Genomic DNA, 22,635 nt, shown 5'->3' with positions numbered 1-22,635 from the left:
CATGTTAATTCGAAACTTAATTAAAATGTATATTATTAAACATATTATAGCATTTATTACATGCAATCAGCATATCTTTGTATTTAATTTAATAATTACTTAATAATTTAAGTAACCTAAGTGTACTGTCAAATGTACTGACAAGAATTTATGGTAAACTAAAATATGCTTATGCTTTAATTTCTGTTGAATCCTGTACAGTATGTCATGTATTTAAATATATGTGTAGTTAAACATTTCAGAAAGATACATTTAATACATTTAAATAAATAAATGAGCAAATACATGTAATAAAATTAATAAAATATAAGTTTAAACTTATTAAACAAAAAAGTGTACTTCTCTAAAGCAAACAGTCATGTATTCAAGCATAGCCTCTTTAAGTAGCCTTTTATTTAATAAATATTATAATCTGTAGTGTAAGTATACAGTCTTTTTAACAATACACTTATAAGTGCACTATAAGTGCACATTTAATGCAAATAAGCACACTTATTTTCACAAGGGAAGATACATTCAAAAACAAATAAATTATGTGATTAAATATAGAAATCAAACTATTATTAAATTTCTAAGGTCCCTTATAAAAAGGTACATTGATGGTAGCAGATGGTAAAATCAAGGTACTTTGATATGATTACCACGATATGATTATACAAACCTCCATGTGTCAAAAATTCATTGCAATGCCATATTACATTTTGTTAGTGGTCCAATAATAAAAACTAAGCTAATGTCTCTTAATGGCTAATTAATGAAGTTATTATGAAATGCCACCCTGCATAAATATATATCATTGTCAGTAAGTAATTAGCTGAATTTCTCTAATAACAATCCAAAGTAGTGAAGATACAGCTTTAAGGAAGTAGAATTATAGTTCACTTCACCTGAACATGAAATATAATGGATCCCAGCCCACAGGTTACACTAGATCTCTGGTGCTTGTTCTGTGTACAGAGACTCCTGGAAGTGTCTGAGCCCCGTTTATTTCCCCTATAGTCTTTCCCGAACTCACCAGCAACACATGGTTTTAAGTTTTTCTTTTAAGTTAATTTGCAATGACCAACAAAAAAAGAGATATAGCTTACAGTAAGACAAGGTTACATACCAGAGCCAGTAATGGAGAACATCATCCGTCTCGTTAAAATAATTGGACCATGAGGAAGAGGAATGATCAAGTGCTAAGAAAATAACCTAAAGAAACACTATGCTTTTTCTGACTACTGGATTGATATTTCTTTTGAGTGGCATGAAATATGTTAAGTAAATAAGTAAATATGGTATATTTTATATTTTCTTTTCTTCCTAATACAAAAAAATCCATGCAGCAAGATTGCTTGTTTGAATCGATAGTGCTTAATATCCTCGAGAAAGCCTTAAACTGTATTAATGTGTAAATGGTGAATGTATTGATTGTATTTTGCACATCTTCTGTTTAAATTGTCTTCTCTCTCTCCCAGCTGTCATTCTGCCCGTTATATGGCGATATCTGCAGTTATAAGAGGCACCATCTTATTTTCTTGGCTTGGGTCTGTCTGCGTTCAGCTTCAGTGGGCTGGAGTCTGGTCCAATGGTTGGTCACTGGTCAGACAAGACCATAACTACAAAGAACATCATCCTCTTCTCCAATGTGTTGGAAATTGTGGCTCAGTGCTGTAGAATGGAGATGTATAATTTGATGTGGGTTTTGAAAGAGATCAGATATCCCTTGTTCTTGTGCAGCTGTGATCTGTTTGCTCATTGCAACACACTTGTCTTATACGGTAGGAAACTTTGTGTATTTCATGGGATCTTCGAAATGGCTTCTTCTGTCCAGCCATCTTGTTGCAGGTGAGTATATTTTAAAGTTGCACTGTTTTATTAGTCTTAATGAGTTTTGTTTGATTGTGAACTTCTCTGCTCCTGTTGTGCAAACCATCAACATTAATCTAATTTGAGACATCAAACAGATACTAACAGAGAGAACTGTTGTTTGACTGATGATTCTCATTAGATTGTAATTACTGCAGTGTTGAATCATCCTGACCAGACACAAGAACTCGTTTAGATGTATGAATCTATTATGTATAATTAAGTGCATAAAATATATAAAAATATAAAATATATATACACACGCACAATTGCGGTCAAAAGTATTCAACCCCCAAGAGACTGTATTCATTTACAAATGTAAGCGTTTTACAAGAAATTGCATTTATAACAGTTTGGTATCCTATTAAAAGTGGTGATGTTAATATATAATGTAATAATTTTGAGTTATAAGATTTTAAATTTTTTTGTTATATTCAACCCCTATTGAACACCAGGTTGCAATTTATTTTACAGTTAGTGTACTTACATGTACTTATAGTGTACTTGCAGTGTTTTTATCTAAGAAAGTTCTGGTAATATAAGGTAACTACATGGGGTAGGGTTAGGTTTAGGAGTAGGTTCAGGGTTAGTAAAGTGCTACCAAACACCATTGCTTAAAGTCACTTATTTGTATGGTATGGAACAAAATTGTGTTAAAACATATGAAGACTTTGGAAACTCTAAAACAAAACTTAATTAGCTTGAGTGGTTGCACTTACACAAATGTAGCCCATATATGTGCTGAAGTTGAGTAGCACATAGGCCAGGTCAAAAGAGAAGATATTGTAGCAGGGAAAAGTTTCATGAACTGACTTATTGCAAAGATTGCAACCTTCCCCGGTATCAATGCTAAAATTCACAGCAGACTACATGGCTAGCTGCTTGATTTTATATACCAGTGGAAATAGGTTAGATTAAAACACTTGAATTTAGTGATAAAGAGGTATGTCACAATACTTTTGTCCATGTGTGTGTTTAAGATATGCCGATACTGCATGAATAGTTATACATAATTCCAGTAGCAGACAGGTGGAGCTGGGGGAGGTGGAGGGTTCCTACAAGTCCTAATAAAACTGTATTTGTTTTCTGTACACAACATACAAATTCTATTTTATTTTAGATATTTAAAAAAAGTTTTTTTGAATGCAGAGCACACCACATATAAATTACTTCATTCTTCCATCAGGTATTGGAGCAGGAGCTGGTTCCTCAATTTTTGGGTTCCTCACACGTACTACTCTCCCTGATGAGCGAGCAAGAGTCTTTGCAGCTGTCATGGCATGCCGTCACTTCTGATCGGTGAGATAGTGATCTACATAATAAGTGGCAAAAGTTCTTTCTCCCATGTTATATTTAGACACTGTGCATTTTTACTTTGAGGTTCTGCTTTCAATATCTTTCTAAGATTGTGTGTTTTCAAACTGGGTCCATTTGTGGTAAATACGTACACCTCACCTGGGTTTGTCTGTTTTGGCTCATTTCTTATTAATTTACTTGAACACATTATGTGGCACATGATTGACACAGCATGGTAACACTGCACATTTTGGATGTTTTCAAATGTAACAGACATGATTCAGATCATAATTAGAGTTTGTATTATTATATCAAATAACAGAGACATGTCCGACACTCCAACTGATATTTCACTCCCAAAAAATTTTTTTTTCTTCTACTTTTATCTTTAAATTTACTGTGATACAAAAAATAATAAAATAATAAAAAAGAAAAGAAAAGTGAAATAATATAAAATGGTAACACATTACAATAAATTCTATCAAATACTCCTAAAGCATTTAGTAATTTTAATTATAATGTTAAATTCAGCGTTTATTAAAACATTAATCAAACTTTAATATTAACTAATTAGACTACACTAAGCTTAATTAAATTCAATAATATTAAATAAAATAAATTAAAAGATATATATAAGAAAAAAATATCTAAATTATGACATGACATGTTCTTAGACATGTTCTTTGATTAACCAGTTATTTATTTATTTGTTTGTAATTTTTAAGCCCTTTTATGTAAGTTGGCCTGTTTATTTCAGTATTGCTGGCCCTGTTCTCTTTTTGACCTAGCTCCTCATATTTGAGATGTGAGTGCTTATAAAGTATGCATTAATGGTCCTGTACTGGGACATCCCACCACTGGACTCCTTCCCTGTGCAGTACATGCCCATCAGAGAGGTCAGAGATGAAGAAGATGATCCCCTTGTGAGTCTGGAAGATGAAAACAGGGCTGCAACAGAGGACTCATACGGCTCTGCCAGCCCAGAACACACTGAGACCCAGCTCTCATCTGAACTCCCACCTTCTCCTCCAGATTCCCCCTCTCTAGACACCTCTGACGCCTTTGAAATCTTCAGTGCCAGTCAAGGTGAAGCCCAGTGTTTATTATCAAATGACAAAAGTGCTGTCTTTATTTTTTGGCAGAGGATTTTAAGTTGGTGTGGCATTGATTCCTTCTTTGTTGTATCCGAGGTGCTAATCTGAGAGAGTAGTGGCCTGAAAAAGCTTCATCGATCAGCTCATTCTGTCTTTGCTCTACGATTGCAGTGTGTCTGCGTGTGTATGTGCATGGTAGATATCTCCTTTATATTCAATCCTGTCTTGGCAGCTTTGAAATGCCTGAGATCTATAACGTTCTCTCTCTCTCTAGAGTTTCTGAGGGAGGAGGTGGTGGTTCTCCTCACCGCTCAGTTCATCACTCTCTTCAGTCAGACAGCACTTGCGGTGAAATTCATCAGGAGCATCATCCATCTACTTTTTTCAAGGTAGCACCAGTGGCAGTGCCTTGTTGTCAGATGATTATAGGAGATAAAAACACTTATTAGCAACTAAAACATATCTAGATCAGCCTAGCTTGGGAAATGCTAGCAATGTGTTGAATCATGCTAAATCATATTATAATGTTTTAAAATCTGTTAGAAATGTGCTGACGCATGGTCAACTTGACGTCATTTACCACAATAATCAATGAATACACACTAACATGTCATATATAGTACATGTAAAAAACACTAACACCATGGAAGTAACATTAAAATATAAGTGTAGGCTTCTAGCAACATAATGGCAACATGTTAAAACATGCTAGAAAATGCTAAGATGCTAGAAATGTGTAAAACATGGTATAGCAATGTGCTTAAATGTGTTAGAAATATGTGAGCAACAAAATGCTAAAATCTACTAGCAACATGTTTAAATATGACAGCAGCATATTAACATGTTAAACACACTAAAAGAATGTAAGCAATATGCTGAAATGTTAACATCAAAATGTGCTAGCCTAGCAACATGTTAAAACATGCTGTTAACATCATGCTCATCATACAACATGCTAAAATGTGTAAAATTATAAAATTATACAATTATTTTGACTTGTACTTCATTTAATAATAACAATAATCTAAATAATCACGTACTATGTGGCCAATATTTGGAGAATTTTAAGCATAAGTCTGAAGCTAATATCTGTAAAAAATGTGTATCCCTTGTTCTATAAGGTAGTTTAAATAAGTATAATAATAATACTTTTATGATGAACACTGTTAACCCTTGCTGTATTTTCTAGGGTAAATAACTGTAAAATAGCCAGTGTTTTGTTGTATCTTTTGGGAACAATATCTTACTGTAATATGAGGTGCATCTTTAAGAATTTATGCAGCTCAAATAATAAATTACAGTAAATTACTCTATGTACCCATTACAGGTACCAACTGTAACATTAATCAGTAAATTACTGTCCTCCAACACTACTCAAGTGCATTATGCCACATTATATTGTGAAGTGTACACATATTCAGGCAGAAACCAAGGATTTATGCAATATGCATTAACACACACATACACACGCACTGACTGCCTTGTCCTAAAAGTGAAGGTGTTGCCTCTTTAAGGCAGCCTGGAGGTCAAGTCATTTGTTTACTTTTCAGCGTGCATTGTTAGTCAACCAGCTGTGACATTTTCACGTTTTTAAGCCTTTAAATGGAACCTTACACAAGGAGTAAGTAAACTGTTCAAATATAAGTGTGGTTTCTAGAATACTTTATGTGAAGTTAAATTATTTTGTCGTTATTATTTGTTCTTGGACTTCCTTTGTTTCCAGAATGCTATATGGTTAGCTGAGTTTTGAGCCTCTCTTCAAAACTTTGAGTGACATCCCTTGGTGTTGCAAAATATTGAATTGATCAAAAATTTACCAACTCAGATTGTTTATTTATTTAGTAATTTTTTATTTATTCATTTAATTGGTTAGTCAACATTTGCCACAATGTACAGATGCAAACTGTGCAATGTGCCTTTCCACCAGCTTAGTGTTTTTTATGCACATATAAAAAGACACCAACATAGAGCAAATTTTCAATATGCCTGTGGAATGCAGAAGTTCCCTTGTACATTTAAGAAATTCTCCTCGTTTAGGTCTCATATGCATAGAAATCACAGGCAGTCATAAAAACAAGATAACTTTATACATAGGCATCCACAGGCGAACCTCCACTGTCAGGTCCTAGGGTGTGCATTTGTGGCTTGTAATTTTTCAGAGCTGTGCTTCCACTTGCAAATTCATATGAGATGGTAGAAAAGTTTGCTCACTCCCTTTAATGCACTAATTTTATTTAAATAATTAAATAAAACTATAAAAATAAACCCTTTTAAAGGGAACATTGCTACGTTTTTGCTGAGTAATATTTTTATTAAAATAAATAAATAAATAATGTTGTTTTCAAGGAAACTTCAATAGAGACTGAGCAAACCCTACCAGCACACCAAGGCTCATCATGGTAAGCATAAAACATATAGTAAACAACCTATATGTTCTTTGCAGTTTTTAGGGTGACTTTTCATTTTTCAGGAGATAAACTTCTAACCTCATCTAAGTGGATGGTCAGCATTGAGGGGAAAGTGACACATTGCATTGAAGAGAAGCTGGATTTTGCTGCAGCACTCTCTGCGCTTTTTGGTTGCTTTTATTTTTTTAATATTGGGTACCAGGAGTCAGCCAGTGCCACACTTGAGCTTATTCAAAGGTAAGTGTTAAAAATCGTTATGTCCAATCATGGTTTTAATTAAGGAATATCTTTTTTGCCAGTATGTATTTGTTGTTGTACTTGGTTCTCATAATACAGGTATTTAATTAATTAATTTTTTCTTTTTTAAGAAAGGTTCAAAATGTGAATCCACATGACCATAAATTTTTGCAGAGCCATAGTGAATTTAAATAGAAAACATATGATTAAGTAAGCAAAAGAAGTATTTCTTAAGACTTTCATTATAAAGACATAAACTGGTAATTACATTTTTGTTGAATTATTACAGGTTTGGAACAACATGTGGGTCAATGGTGACTGAGTATTATATTTTGGCACTACATATTTTGTGTGTGTGTGTAATATTGTAAAGGAAGAAAACATTATTTCTATTTGGTTATAATTTTTTTGTAAATATTGATTTCATTAATTTGCTTTTATTGAAAATATGCTTGATTAATTAACTTACTAACATACACTGGCGTTGTTGTTTGTTTATTTTACTTTTGTTATTATATTGTTAAGGAAATAAGAATACTTGTATTTTGTTTATATTTTTACTGATGTTGTAAGATGTTATTTAGCCAATTCTATAGATAATGTGGTTGTTTTTGTGTGTGTGTGGTTTTTTTTTTCATTTTAGTATATGTTCTGATTTGTTAAATTTTGCGATATATTTCATGTTATGTATTTGTTTTTCCCAAATGAATAAAATATATTTGTATGAACATTTTATATGCATTCTCTTTTAAAGAAAAAAAAATTAAATAAAAATATTGTCATTCTGGTGTTACACAAATATTATATACAGTAAATTTATATGCAGTATTATACTGAGTGGTTTTGTGTAATTACAGTAAATAACTGCCAACACTCCTGCCAGTTATTCACTGTAATTCTTTATTTACAGTATATAACTGGCAGCACTGTTGCCAGTTAGTCACCGTAATGGTTCAGTTACAGTAAAATACTGGCAACACTGTTGCCAGTTAATCACTGTTAAAGATTCATTACAGCAAAATACTGGCAACAGTGTTGCCAGTATTTTACTGTAAAAAAAACCTGGTAAGGTCTAACAGTGAAGTTATATACAGGATGTGCTCTGAATGTGCACAATGCTTCTGAAAGGCAGTTTTCAGACCCCCAACACTGTCCTAAATTCATCTGAGCTAATAAATAGTGTCTTTCCAATTATGATTGATAAAGGATAACAGTAGAAGGAACACAAATGTATTTAATGTAATCTAATCTAAGCTTTGATTTAATATAATCAGGTATTTGAAATTGACACACATTTACCTTGCCGGTTGCCTGACCTAGATACATGACAAACTGGTTATAGAGTTCATAATCTTCCTTTTCATTATCTTTTATTCTTTCACACTAAATCAAATTTCTATGCGAAAAATCACATGTCAGACACATTATATTTTTGCATTTACTTTACACTGCCAGAAGCATGTAAGATTTGCTATTAGTTGTTTTAAGCTTGTTGCTATGGTGTTCTGAATGGTTGATGTCTGTGTTCTCTCGTCTCCAGACCACGGTGACCCCTCTGACGCAGAAGTGCTTTGGCTTGGGTGAGCTGGGGAACAGTGTGTGTGGGGTGGAGGTAATTGCAGGTTTCTTCCTGCTGCGCTGGCTGAGCCGTGTGCTGGTGGTGCTGATCATCTGCAGCATGGCTTGTGTCTGGTGCCTCGTCTTTCTGGCCAATCCACAGGGTGTGTGTGTGTGTGTGGCAGACGTCCAGAGAAACTGGCATACACCTGGGCATGGACAGACACAATATGTCTGCTCAGTGTGGTGCCAACTCAATGATATGCATTATTAGTTTATCTATCTATCTATCTATCTATCTATCTATCTATCTATCTATCTATCTATCTATCTATCTATCTATCTATCTATCTATCTGTCTGTCTGTCTGTCTGTCTGTCTGTCTGTCTATCTATCTATCTGTCCGTCTGTCTGTCTATCTATAAATTTATCTCTTCATTCATACATCTATATATGCATCCATCTGTCCATCCATCCATGCCTCTATATAAATGTCCATCTTCCATCTATCTATGCTTTTCATCCATTCATCCGTCTATCCACTCCCCAACATTTTTTTCCATCCTTCCATCCTGCAGTTACTTCCTGCAGTTACTGGAACTTCCTTTCGTCGCAGTGTGTCCCTCTTTTCTAAGGTTACAGCTGAGAAAACACAAGGTGATAAACGATATGGAGAATACAAAAAGAGACAGAAGAAAAAGATAGATGAGATTTTGAGACAACATGTAACACTCATGTTCGTATAGATGTCACATATTGTCACTGTTTAAATATTCAAAAACTATGTGCTGATTCTAAAGACTGTGTGTTGTGTTTTGTGTGAGTGTGTGTGTGTGCAGGTTTTATTCAGGGTGTGCAGTTCAGTCGGGGGGCTAGCCCCATTCTCGGCCCCCTGTGGGCCGGGGGTCTAATAGGAAATCTATATGTGATGCTGGGTATGATGATGCTCCTACTGACCCTCATCATGGTGCGTGAACAGACCCTTTATAACTGATTCTGTATCATTATCAGAGATTTCCCTAAGTATGTCATCATAACCACATTTACCAGCTCAATTATAGTTACGTTTATTGCTTTGTGCAAACAGTGACTATTATAGATCCAGTCAACTGAAAAAATCTCTGTTAAAAGAGATTGCAGGGTCATTAGAGTTTATGGACTGTTTCTCTCAAAAAGGTGATTTGGAAATACGTATAAATGGAAGATATTAAAAAACTTTATCAGATAGTGAAAAATGTTAAGAAATTGCACAGTGCTATCACAAGTATCAAGGTCTTGTACCCAAGGTCCTGGCACATCAAGAAGTTTAGTATAAAAAGTTATTATTGAAATTCCAGTGAATGTCCATATTGAATTAGTAATTATGTACTGTTCAAAAAATCATAGGAATAAGGTTTGACAATTTAAGATTGTCCCTTTCAGACAAACGGAAATATAAAATTAAGTGAATAAATAAGAAAAAAAGGAAACTTGTCCTAAGCAGAGTATATTTGTAGATTTTTTAATAATATTTTAATTTTTTTAAATAAAATATTATGATGGCAACAATAATTTTAATAATATGTAAACTAAAAAAAATACATCCACATATGCTAAGTTTATATATTAAATGTAAAACTAAATAATATTACAGAATTTTTAATGATGTGAAAAATGTCTTTTGTAAGAGAAACTGACACTGATTGTGCTGCTCAGATCATGATGGTGTTGTTCTAAGAGAAGCTGCTGGAGCACACACAGACACCCTTCACTACACAGCACACAGGCGACACAGTTCTCAATGGTTTGGATGGTTCTTAAAAGCATGAAATGGATTTATATTTTTAACTTTCACCTGGTTTTTACATCATAGTAAAGGATCGTCTGTGATGCCATCAGCTAATCAGGATCATGATGATGTCATTTCCCTTGCTCTACCATTTTCCATTTATGACTCATATTATTGGCTCACAAAAACTGGATGCCACAGTGTATAAGATTGCAGATTTTAAACAGCACATTTATCTGGGTTCTTGCACAAGTTAACAATCTACTTATTCTATATTCTTCAGAGCTCCTTGACTGAGCTAATATTGCTGTGTCATGCCAGTAAAACTGTTCAAACATTCAGAGCAATGAATGTTTTGATGCCACAGCATTTATCATCAATGTCTTATAGCTGTCTCTGTATAATAAGCTTGTATAATAGAACACTTATGAAAAAGAAGAGCAAATAACTGTATTGCATGCGCACTTCAAATCTTAAAAGCATATATATATTTTACAAATAACATGCATTTAGGTCTCCTGTCTCAGTTCACACTGAAGTATATTCTTTTACAGTATTATTTCCATAATGAGTCAATTTGTGTACTTATTGCATAAGTGTATTTCTTTTTTTACAAGGAAAACAATTTTGACATGAGAAAAAATGGCATTCACATTTTATCTTTAAAGAAAAAAACAAAAATGCCATCTGCTGGTTCACTGTGTGCGATCTGTATTAGGGTGACATATTGTCACTTGAACACAGACGGAAATTCCACTCATAACTTTTATTTTGTCTGCACTAACTGAGTTAAACTGCCACAGACTCCAGCCATGCAGCTTTAAACCACAAAATACAGAAACAGCTCGGACTGGAACACAGGACAAAACATGGGGCTAAAAGCAAAGAAGTGGGCCACTGAATAACGAATAGCGACAGTCGACATTATAACACAGAATGACACTCTCTGCAGTCTGACGAAAGCTGTCATTGGTAAATGAATTTATCTGTGTGGTTTTCATGTTTCAGCACAGACCAGGAGCCCCTCTCTCTGCGGTCCGTCTGCCAAAGTTTAGCGCTCGTGTGGGGCTGTACAGAGCAGATGCTGAAACAGTGGGACATGAGAGGCCCCGCCAGGGCTAGCAGACCGCAAACAGCTAGAAGGGCTCACACACACACACACACACACACATTAAATTTGATATAAAAGATCATAATTCTGACATAGGTTTAATCCTGCAGGTTTTATATTCTGAATTGTTATGATTTATAATGTACTTATTATTTCTGATTTCATTTTGCATAGTGTATTTACTGAGTGACTCTTTTAATGTAAATGTCTTATATGGTTTGAGGATCTCCTGATTTGGGGATGTGATGGAGTGTTGATATTTGTATTGAATCAACACATGATGGCGCTATCGTTCCTTAAAGAGATTGACTTTGAACAACTAACTGCAGGACTCTATATGCGTGTGTGTGTGTGTGTGTAAGAGAAAGAGAGAGAGAGAGAGAGAGGAATGACAAAGGGAAAGAAACCGAGTTTCTCAAAAACAAATGATTCATGCGATTATTCTGCACAGATCATCGCTCATTTCCTTGGATATTTACTCAACTTAAGAGGGGGATTGAATATTTATGTGTCCTCTGGAGCGCACGATCTGCCGTTTGTAGATCGTTTTGAAATATTATTACTGTAAACTCATTAAAATCTGTGTTCAAATACAGAAGCTCTAAACGAAATTAATCAACACTAACATTATTTTCTCATCCTGTCACTGAATAGTTCTCCTTTTGCTGAGACGCCCTTACATCTCCTGTTTTCGTCCTATACCTAAAGGTTAATTATATATGTATACATTATCACTGATTATTTATTCATGTGTTGTAAATTTTTCATGACCATTTTGGATTGTGTACCATTTCACAGAGTTCAGTAATGTAGTTCATCTTTAATTTAGCAGGGTAAATCTAGCAATCTTTTTCTTGCTTATTGTAGGCTTCATTATTTAGCTATCACTACTTTGTGTCATATTATACTGGCATTACAAGTTATCACGGCTGTGAAAGAGTTAATGGGAAATGGTGACAGTGATCCAGGATTATTGAAAGACTACATTTATTTTTTGACTGATATCTCTTCAGTTGTAAGGGTCAGTGTGTACCCTGTGTAAATTTAAAGGGATAGTGCACCCAAAAAGGAAAATTCTGTCCTAATTCAATATTCCAAACCTGTATGCATTTCTGTCTTTTGCAGAACATAAGATATATATATATATAAATAAATGCTGACTTCCATTGTAATAGAAGTAAATGGAAACCGGATCTGTTTTGTTACTAACATCCTTCAAAATATAATCTTGAATTTAATCATGTTACCAAAAAAGTCATACAGGTTTGAAACCACATGAGGGTGAATAAATACTGAGAGAATTTTCATTTTTGAGTGAACTATCTCTTTAATTTTTCAGTTTGCTGTAAAAGGGAATGCTGCAATAACATGTGCTGGTCTCCCATTTTCCCAAACCCGGTTCATTCCCCTCAATGTACCGCAGAGCATCAGAGAATTAGCATTTAACCGTTCACCCCTCAATCCACATGATTCCATAATCCTGCGAGAAGATTATAATCCCAATCCCACATACGTGTCCACGTCTGTAGAAGTGATGGGCAGGCTGAGCGTGAAGAAGGCTGCACCGTGTCCCTGTAATTGAGAGCAACTGTGACAGTTATAATCATGACACTGTCATAAATCTGCCAGACATCAGACGTCCGTCTGGTTCTGAGTGGTGTCCTCTGATAGCCGCTCGGCGATATTAAAAGCAAAATCTATTTCCTGATAGCTTTACTGTTTATAAATTGTTTACGGGTGACTTTCCCTCACAATACCGGTCATGGCATCTAGAAAACATCAAGATTTTATGTTAATGAGAAGCATTCCTCGGACATCAGAGGATAATGACAGAAATGACGGCGCCAGGGAAAAAAAGAAAAAATCTTTTTTAGTAAATTAATGCCAGCTTTTTATCCTGCGGGATGTTCGGCATCAGAATAATGGGTTGCCAGTGGGTTGGCATTTGCGTTCAAGAGGCTTTCGTGCCATCTCTGCACAGCTCCTCTCTCTTCATTTGAAAATGTCATTTGGAACCAGCAGGTTGTGGCCACGGCAACATCACAGAATAACATTTCTTAAATCCTATTTGACAAATATGTGCCAGACGTCATAAGCAGCTCGGGATTAAACATGTCGGCCAAACGCTGAGGGTAACCCGAAAGAGTTCAGGCCAGTGCTACCAGAGAATTTCGGGGCCTGGAGAGAAGAGTTGGATTTTTTGCCAAAACCTTAAAGTGAAAAGACGGGGGAGAAGTAGCATTTATTGCACATGTTCGTAGCATATTGAGTGAGGAGTAGCTAGTATTTGTGGAGGAGGGAAATCAGGTTTAAGGTAAATTATGGTAAGTAATTGGTTTATGATTAGTTTATGAACCACATTTGGAGCAATTATCAGAAATGGAATCACATTTATGCAGCGGGTGGTGGAGCAATTAGCTCTGCGCTGTGTACGGGACGCGCATGTAATGGCAAACATTCATAACCCCCTTCAAACCAAGACTATCTCAAAACAACACAAATTAATTGTTTGCTCTGACATTATGAGATGCAGCCTTCAGTCTATGGCATAAAGAGAGAAGTAGAAATTGGTCAGCTGCTAAACACATAAAACCAAGATGTTTTTAATTTACAAAATGAGGAAGCAATGATAAAATATAAATATTAAAAAAACCTGCTGTATAGTAGTTTTAGCTTAGTCTGGGTTAGGCAAATTTCAACACAGTCATAACTGTTTTTAAGCATCTTATATTGTATTGTTAGTTTCCATGGTAAGATTTCTTGAACTTAGGTCATGTCTCCTTGAAACTAGCTATATGTGATTCTTCCCATAAACTGAACAAAAATAGTTGTTTGTTCAATTTTGAACGGTTAAGTTTGACAAACGCACTCGGCATTATAAATGATGTAAATATTTCTATAAATAAAGTATACCCTTAATTTGATATCATATGCTATTAAACAGAAATGTATTATAGTCTACATTTATATTAAATTAAATTAGTTCAATCCCTTAACATATTTACATATAATTTCAAACTCACTACTATTGCTTTTGAAATGTGTTTAGAATGTACTGAGAATCTTTAAGGCAAACTAAAATATACTTTAAAGTCATTTTTATTAAAACTTGTATGTATGTAGTCTATACACACACACACACACACACACACACACACATATATATATATATATATATATGTGTGTGTGTGTGTGTGTGTGTGTGTGTCTGTGTGTGTTAGAAAATTAAAAACATTTTAATTAACTCTCTACAGCTGAAATTCTAATCAAGTACTTGTGCTCATTAAAATAAGTGCACTCTGAAGAATGACAAAATATTGAAACAAAATTAATTTATATGTATTTTAAATATTTTAAAATGACTATGTTTTTAAGGTTTAAATGCACATTCAGTACAGTTAAGTGCACTTCTTTTTCATAATACCTTCTACCATCAAGGCCTCATACTTTATACTAACAAATTCCTAATGACTTTGACTGGTGTTTAAAAAGCAACAGTTGGCTTTGTGTGGGTCTTCTCTAGGCAATGTCCAGTTCTGCAGTGTTCTCTAGCCCCTCTAACAGATGAGTCGGCTGGAGCGAAAACCAGGATTTTGGTGTCTAAATTGTCATCAGCTTTGTTTTTCTTACCAATTAGCTGTGATTGGTTTCTGTGGGAACTCAGATGGACGTTCCTGTGCTGTGCTTTTCACAGACCGCCTCTTGATTGCATTAGAAGTGCACATGGAAGTTATTACAAATTGATAAGGACTCCATGGGAGGTCAACAAGAGATCGATGACTAATTGCGTTATCGTCGTCGTCTTGAAGGGCACAGAAGACGCACATACACACACACAAACAAACACTCATGGCTTGAAAAAAAAGGGCTTTTCTTTCACTAGATCCTAAACCGCATCACCTGTGCTCACATGTGAGGAAAAATACCTTTCATTAGCTCACCGATAACAGCTATGCAGCGTCAGTTGAAAAACGGCACACGAAAAAAAAAATAAAAAATAAAAATCAACCTTGAAGTGATGCAGCCGCCTCCATTTGTCTTCATTCTGGTTGGCAGGTAATCTATTAGTTTTAATAATCCCCGCTGCCATATTGCGAGCCAAGCAGCCATGTTGCCGGGGCTTGTGCCCAGGACTTCATCCACCCTAGATAAGTCATTATGACAAAATGAGCCAGTCAACCAGTCAGATGGTTCCCTTCGTCGAATGTTATCATGAAAATAAATCCAGTGGGATGGTATTAAAAAGACTTAGACTGACCAACAGATTCGCCTTGTAACAAAACATTGCTAAACAATGTTTTTTTTTATTTCTTTCAAAAGTCATCAAATGGAGATTTATTTAATTAAATTAATTAAAAAAATTTTTTGGGGGGAAATTGAATAGGCCTCTGCCTTGTTCTACCACAAAATACATTTTGACTCGTCCTTTAAAAAAGAAGCACAAATCAAGGTTGTGAATTATGAATGGGGCCAATTTATGTGGAATTTAAAGGAAGAAATGTGAGGCTTAGAATTTTATAAAAAACATTGATTCTTCTGGTCCTCTGTATTTTTCATGCTGTAAAACTGTTTAAAACTATTATTTTTAATGTGATTTTGGGGTTTTAAGGTTTATGGAATTTTGTCATGGCGACAGAGTTTTGAATTGAATATAAGATTTAATATAATTTCACATTTTATGATTTTTCCACACTAAAATCATGTCAACAGTCTTGTTCTTTGCATCTTATGGGAATGCTATTGAATCTGTAATAGTGCCTCACTGTACACCAAAAAAATATTTAGAAGTTTAATATTTTTACACAGTTTTAAAATAACTAATACACTTAAGGTAATGCATATTTGAAAATAAATGAAATAAATGTATTTTTACACTCAAAAAGGCACAGTCTGCTACTATTACATTTCATTCAATTGTTATTAATATTATGAATGTAATAAAATATATTTTCAAAATGAATTATTCATATTGCTTAGAATCATCTTAAATATGTTAATTCAGTAAAGAATGGTTACAATATATCTAGCTGTGGAATAAGCAATACTCACTTTAGATTTTTAAAGTATGAGGTTGAAAGAAATTGAATTTAATATTGGATTTATTCAGGATATAAATCTGGTTATTGTGTATTTGAAACGCATCCAGTTTATTAATACTATTACAGAAATTTTGCTTCAGAAATATAGTAATGCAATGTATTTATTTACATATGTACGTATTTATTTATTAATGAGTTATCACTATCACTACTACTTCTAAACAAGCATAAATACATTTTAGTGGTTATCAACATTACTCCACAAATGTTTAACTTGTCCTAGAACCAAGAAGATTCATTCGAAGCAATCCATTTGGTTCCTGTGCATTTGCAAGAGTCCAACTTTGCATAATTCCTCCTCTGCCTTCAACTTAAGTAATACTTCACATGACAAATTCACTTGTTACTTTTAGATAATGGCTGAGCTGACACCCCACACAGATAGCAGCACTGCAGAAAATATCTCACCACTGTGTATCAATGTATTATTTAAAAGTCATTTATATTTAATGCTGCAGGTCACCGTGAGGTGTGCGAGCAATAGCTGTACTTGGGCAAATTCACACCTAGCACCACAGGAGACTCGGTCAAAGTAATCCTGTCGCCTCTAAAAGGACATGTATACGGGCTGTGTACGTGCTAACTGCAGACGTGAAATCAAATGGATTATGCAGGAGGTTGAACGTTCAGCCCCGTGGTCCTGTGGAGGGGGATTAAAATGCAGTTGATATGTATATCAGCCACCAGGGATTAATGGATTAGTCCTGTCCGGCCCGTAACAACACGAATCAACAAGTCTGCCCAAACAAGGTTGTGGGATTTAGTCTGGTGCTAATTTCGGTGCTGTTTTAGACGTAAACTTGTAATGTTTGCTTCATTTTGAGGATGTTTTAGTCTTTGGTTCAGTATATGTCTACAATGGGACATTGGAAATGAGGCCCAGGCTCTCAACCCAGACTCTGGAGTGTGTAATCCTGTCTAGCATGCATGCAAATCCTATCTTTTGCCTTACACAATAGCCAGTCTGTGTGCTACTCAGCAATAACAAAGATAGCAGTTAGCGACTGGCTACGTCTTAGCCTAGAGGGGGTAAACTTTAAAAAATGTACATAATCTGCTTTTGTCAGCTGTCCAGAAGCTGTTTAAAACAATGATTCCATTTGTCCACTTGTGAAGTACACAACTGCACCCGAATGAAACAATCAAATGAATGTATCTTAGGGTCTTATTGATGTTTTTCAATTAACCACTGAGCGCAACAGTCGAACCGCAGAAATGGCGCTGAATAACTGCTCAGGCGAGAACTCTACTGCGGTTATGCAGCTTTATTTTGATAGAGAACAGGTTTAGGTTATGGCGCTGCGATGAGGCAGGGTGGATCTGCAAGTCTAAGCCTCTGCACGTCTGGTTTTGTGTTGGACTTATTATACGCACACCTCGCTGATCCTCTTTCTGCACGAGGATGTGCGTGCGTTTGGGAGCACAGGCCATTTTCTCAGGAATCTCTCTCATTCGGCACTCAGTGGGAGACACAATGGCTCAGCTGGGGGGCTTCAGTCCAATTTGCCATTGTGTATCACCATTTCTCCCTTAACACAAACATGGCGGCCCTCCAGCTGTCCTCTTGGCACTAAGACTGAACCTGAAGTGCAGGCGGCTTTGTCGCCCTAGCCACACTGCGCATTGACAATTTAGACGTCTATTTGTTTTGTATCCACAAAGATTTTAAGCTTCTCCTTCCTTTTCTTTCTTCACTCCAGCGGGTCTTTTAAATATGCAAGTGTGGAAATTACATTTCTTTAGGGTTGGCGTCTCGGAGACGCTTGCACACCTTGAAAATCAAATTTGATGAGAATCTTTCATATCCGTTTTTGCAAGCCTTTTATTTTGTTCAAAGCAGGAATGCATTTTTTTGTGGTAGACGTTCCAGGTATTGTTGAGAAAACTAATTTATGCGTTGCCGGGATTTTGCACGCATTCCCTCGGAGCTGGGAAAATCTGCGTACGATAGATGCGTCCAGACCTCATCATTAAAGAAACATTACACGCTGATATTAATATCTGGAAAAAATTTTCCACTTATTCCAAAATGAACTCATAATAATCCACATCTCATGCATCCAGTGAGGGTATGTTTGGCGCAAGAACTGTAGAATGTTTTTTTGCTGGGCTAAAGATCATCTGATATCACTTACAGTAGATTAAGGATATTTCCCACTGAATTCAATCCAACTGGAATACAGTGTAGGAGAAGCAGGCCAGTGGAAGGTCACTGTTGTCCAGGGCTTTGTCCCTAATTGAATCTGCTGTCCCTGTATTGGTAACTTCATTTCCAAAGCCTTGTGTGATTTTCTCTGTGAAAGGGGAGCTTGTGTGCGCCCTGCCACCACACATAATACCGTGACAGAGACACAGGGCGAAATATAAGCAATGAATTCAGACTTCCAGAATTGGATTAAAGTACCTCTGGTGCTGTATACTAGTCCTCAGCTGATCCGGAATATAATGTGAGACACGCTGTTTACATTGGAAACCGATGGCAAATGCCATGTTTTCTGCACATGAATCCAGAGCACGTAGGTGAACTTGTAGTTAATGAGTCGCTCAATAAACAACCCATTTATGACAGCAGATTGAGCTCTAAACTGTTCAGGGTAGCACAAATGTATTTGACTAATGCTAATTTGATTAACCAAACCCAAGTGGCAATTATGCATGCAATAAATAATTCAATTAAAGGTGCTGTATGTAAGTTTTTGACGCATAAAAATACCATAATATGTTTGCAGATATTTAAGGAATATGCTAAGTTAAAATACTTGTTTATCTGAAAAAACAATGCTACAGTCAGTTATTCTCCTTTGAAAATGTACGTTCTGGGCCGGAATGTCTGTAGTTGTTTTGGTTTGTGAAACCCGTCCACTGGCAGTTTAACCAATTGTATTTTGGCATCCCGGGTTGACATTTGGCGGAAAATACTATTTCATTTTCAATAACCTACATGTGCATCAAGTCTAAAGATGAGGAGCCCGGTGAAAAAAAACATCTCCAATATTTTGAATTTGGATTGTAATACCTATTTCAACCACTCGGTGTAAATCCTACATACAGCACCTTTAAGCCAATACACTAAAAAGAATGTGGAGTAAAGACTATTTTCAGTAGAAATACTAAGTAAAGATATATTTTTCTTCTGATCTATACATCATGACTTATTGTTTGTTTAAAAAAATAAAATAAGAAAATTTCTAAAATCCAATTCCTCTCAAAGCAAAAATGTGAAGACCATAAGTGACCAACAAGTCCAATTTTTTTTCGGATGTCTTATGTCAAGTTCCCAAAGCCATGTATCTTCTGCATTATGTTTTTAAGCAGTTTTAGATACTGCTGACATGTTGAGTTGCTGCTTGAGTGACAGTTGTGCTCCTCAGCAGTCCTCCGGCAGATTCGTCTAGCCCATACAAATGTTAACTTTACAATGAGATGCACCCATTCATTCATGCCCTCCCCCCATCCGATTCCACTCTTTTCTCCAGCTACCCCCCGTTCCCCTTGTCGAAGCTCTTCCTTTGTTGACACCCACCACGTATCAATGGTGCCTTTGTGCACAGGAGAGTTTTCACTTTAGCAAATCTGATTAAAGGGACCTCAGTCTTGTCTACATGCCAGAGCTTTGATGACAGTGTCACTGCAGGAGCAAAGGAATATTCCAGCTAACCTCCGTGTCACCATTAATCACATAATCAATCCAATTTAGCCCCGCCGCAGTGTCACTTTCACAGTCTGTTTTTGCTAACTGTAAGTAAGAGGGCCTCCTTTCTTGGGAAAAACTCTTCAAGGACATGCTTTTATGAATTCAGGGGGTTACAACTCCACAGTTGGTCCACAGTAGGTTGCTCTAAATGGTTCATAATATAATGCTGTTAAACGATAGTACTGACGTTTGAAGGGCGTCAAAGTCCCCCCCGAGGGCCTACTGGCTTCACGCTGTCCCCTGTGATTTGTTTAAAAGAATATTCTGGGTTAAATGCAGCTCAAACTCTAGCAACAGTATCTGTGGTATGCTGTCAATTACCATTGAAAACAACTTGACTCATTCCTTTATAAAACAAACAGAAAGTCTTGTTTAAAGTAGTGCACTTACAAAGGCCAGAGGGATTAAAGGCAGAAATGTGAAGGCAGTATTTTTATTTAAAGCACTTATATGAATAATTCAGTAAAATTGTCTAGTATTTGATCTATAACTCGTCTAAATTGTTCTTTTCGAGCTGGAAGTACTTTTTTTGGTGGATGGACATCTGGTTATGCATTACCAAAGAATGCACAGCTCCCCATATTCATTTTAAGATTTGCTAAAGATTACATTGAACAATATTTGTAAAAAAGTAAGTGCTAGATGACAAAAAAGGAAAAAAAAAATCTGGTAATTAGCATGTACAACTTAAAAAAATTATGTTGTCTGATACGATTGATAATAATAATACAAAAACACTAGCTGCATAGAAAGATAACTGATATGTTATTGTGCATCCATACTGTAATTTTGAGATGTAAGTGTTTTCAAACAAAGGAATGAATTATTGTTATTTTTGAACATTACTCTGACACTTTGTCAATAGAATTGAACCTTAACTGGAAATATTCCCTAAAGTGAGTTTATAAAGGGTTGACACAAACATCTATATCTTCCAGTGCCAAAACTCCATGAATTTTTTCCTCCGGTGGTGTCTGACTTCCACAATAGATGCCACTAAATCCAACATTTCAAACATCACGTCTTCCCCATCTCATACACCCGCTGATTTTTTCCCCCTCACACTTTTCTATTTTGACATTTCTCTTGACTGTGGTCAGAATAGCATCCTAGCATAGTTCTATTTTCTGACATATGCAGTGTGTACAGTACATGGTATGCAAATTTTCTGGTATGAATAACCAAGTGGCCTATTACATTTAGCAAAAAGCACATTGCACTAGGTTCTGTCTTCCACATTGCAATGCATTCGATGATGTAACGAAACAATTATGCAAGCAAAAATCCTATTTCTTTATTCATGGCCATGTAATAGTAAAGGCCTGTTCACACCAAGCACGATAACTATAAAGATAACGATAAAGATATAGTTCTAAAAATCGTTCTCAATATTAATAAATAGCAGAGTCCACACTACAACTATAACGATAAAGGCATAGAGAAACGGTATCGTTGGAATCATTTTCAGAATGATTTTTTTTCCAGCTGATGAACAATACAAATATTGACACATCCAATCAGAATCCACCCTGCTATAACGAGCTCAAGGATTTAAAGCGGCAGACGCACGTGCGCTCAGAATAAACAGACGATATCGTTCGCTGGTGTGGACGCTAATATCGTTATCTTTATAGTTATCTTTATAGTTATCGTTCTTGGTGTGAACGGGACTTAACTCTAATGAATGTGAATTTTACTGTTGTGCTCTGTGAGGTCATGTGACAACAATGTAACCTATATTTATTAATCCATAATGTAGTACAGGGTATATTCTGTGTAGTAAATGGCAGACTAATATTCCATTCTGATCATATCTCCCTCTCCTAGGCTCTACCTCCTTTGTTCTCGGCGACACACACAGTTCATGTAATTGGGCGTTATAGCCAGACGCAGCTTGTGGACAATAGGAATCCATTTGCAGTCAGTTTATTTGTTGCAATCACGCACCTGGTCCTCCAAAGCAAGTTCTTATCTGAATACAAGTACTCAACCTTGTGTGATCAGCCGCCCGAACAGACGCACTTCGTCTGCCAAAAACTAATCTCGGGGCACATCTGTCCCACCGCTTTGAAGACGGCTTTGGCAGTTTCAGGGTGGTAGAAAGCACAGCTGCTGTTTGGGTGGTCGTCCCTGATGGGATTGAAGTAGACTTCCTCCTCACGCCTTAAAAGCAAGCAAGCAAACAAACAAACAGACAGGTACACTGACTAGTCCAATTAAGACAAATAAGGCCAAATGCTAAACTGATCATTGCCACTTTGTTCTTTAAATGCAACAACTCCAATAAGTGGTTTTGATTCGTTCGAGAATAAGATTAGGTAACATGTACACTGCCATCTCTGGAGATTTAAGTGCCCTGGTTCCTCGTCATTTTTTTAAAGGTTAACTGCATCTATAATTGTTTTAAATCTACATACCGTGTCAGCGCAATAGACACGTTAATTGACTTTAATGCACTTCAAAGCATGTCAGGGCCGTCATCATTGCATCAACTCAAACAGTTTAATTCGTGACTTCAGG

General features: G+C 35.8%; 1 pseudogene; it reads left to right on the top strand.

Annotated features, from left to right (window-relative positions):
* The first annotated feature begins 1,207 nt into the window (after positions 1–1,207).
* On the top strand, positions 1,208–12,904 carry LOC113046468 (uncharacterized; annotated as a pseudogene).
* Positions 12,905–22,635: the final 9,731 nt, after the last annotated feature.

The sequence above is a fragment of the Carassius auratus genome, chromosome 27 (genome assembly GCF_003368295.1).
Source record: "Carassius auratus strain Wakin chromosome 27, ASM336829v1, whole genome shotgun sequence".
Lineage (NCBI taxonomy): Eukaryota > Metazoa > Chordata > Actinopteri > Cypriniformes > Cyprinidae > Carassius > Carassius auratus.
This window is presented reverse-complemented; position numbering and strand designations above follow the sequence as displayed.